General features: G+C 31.3%; 1 protein-coding gene across 1 annotated transcript in view; it reads left to right on the forward strand.

The window, feature by feature from the left end:
* si:ch73-91k6.2 (alpha-1,6-mannosyl-glycoprotein 2-beta-N-acetylglucosaminyltransferase) overlaps positions 1-1,114 on the forward strand; it is a gene marked incomplete in the record, with an annotated part of 3,262 nt that extends 2,148 nt beyond the window's left edge. Inside the window, 1 exon segment of the mRNA XM_014021589.1 lies at positions 1-1,114.
* Between the last annotated feature and the right edge of the window lie 222 nt (positions 1,115-1,336).

The raw sequence follows: 1,336 nt of genomic DNA on the forward strand, positions 1-1,336 counted from the left end.
GGTTTAATCTAAAGGGATTGAATATTTTCCTAATACTTAAAACACTGGTGTTTGTACATCAGCTGTTAAAATAAATTGCTCAGTCTTAGGAAAATATGTAAAAATTGCAGTAATAACCAGATAAACTTGTATTTTCTGTCATTGRGAAGCTCCCAACACTTGGTCTATTTAATTCTGAAAAATGTATATTTTTGGCAATTTGTGAGATAGAGGTGATTTTTTTTTTTGTGTGATTTTGCAACATTGATCAATTTTATATATATTGTGCTGCCATAATTTGTACACGTTACAGATTTTGGATTACAAATTATTTTTGTATTGGACGTAAAGGGGCTTAAAAAATCTAAATTAGCTGTCCGTCTCTTGTGACCTCTCTGGGTTAATTTTTAACCCCACCCCKTTAAAAGTCATGACAACTTTCTCAAATGTGACCTTTTGTTCTGCAAACATCAGGGTTTTTTGTGATGCTGCTTTTCTGTATTTGCACCTTCTGTGTTCACAAAAAAACAAACTTTGAATGCAACATTTGATCACAAACAATAAACAAAGCTGGGATTTTATTTATGACAAAAAGTAGATATAAATATTTCCTTTTATCTCTTTAATACGACTTCAAGTGCCTTTTTCCTAACCTGTCTGAGAGGTTTTCAGCTGTGCACTGATAACAAATAAGTTCTTACAACACAATCTTCCAGTTGTAAGGATTTAATGTTTGAATCTTGTTTAACAGACACAATAATAAAATGTATATTTCTGTGTGAAAGGACTTCCTGATCTACTGAAACATCTGTCCTGATGTTGGTGCACCTCATATATTTTCTTGAATATGAAGTGAATGTAATCGTAAAATAAAATCAAGCTCAAATTTTTTTTAAATATGTAGCAAAGCACAACGTTTAGAATGTCATAAAAATCAATGCAAAGACAATCCATGTCACAAATGAGAACTGGAGCTGTGATGTTTAAATGGTTATGTGAATGTGTATAATTCCTTAGCTATTGCCACTGACATCAACCATTTCTTTGGGTCTGTTTTTGTTCTAAATATCACTTGAAGCAGCTGTTGATGATTCATTGCTTGCCAAATGGGAAAATAAAGTCTGTTGAAGTTTCATTGTTTTATTGAAATTTGCTTTAGTGATAGGCTTAACATTTCTGTTGTGACAAATGTGAACTTGAACTTCATTGTCTAAATTGTTAGGAATTTATTTATTTATTTTTAATTGATTCATTTATGTGGGACAATGTACAGTTAAAACATAATTTGATGCATTGCACCAGATTTAGCCTAAGGCTAATTTACATCTGTAGTCCCATCAAACAGTAAAAACAAAAC

This window comes from Austrofundulus limnaeus, unplaced genomic scaffold (genome assembly GCF_001266775.1).
Source record: "Austrofundulus limnaeus strain Quisiro unplaced genomic scaffold, Austrofundulus_limnaeus-1.0 Scaffold298, whole genome shotgun sequence".
Classification (NCBI taxonomy): domain Eukaryota; kingdom Metazoa; phylum Chordata; class Actinopteri; order Cyprinodontiformes; family Rivulidae; genus Austrofundulus; species Austrofundulus limnaeus.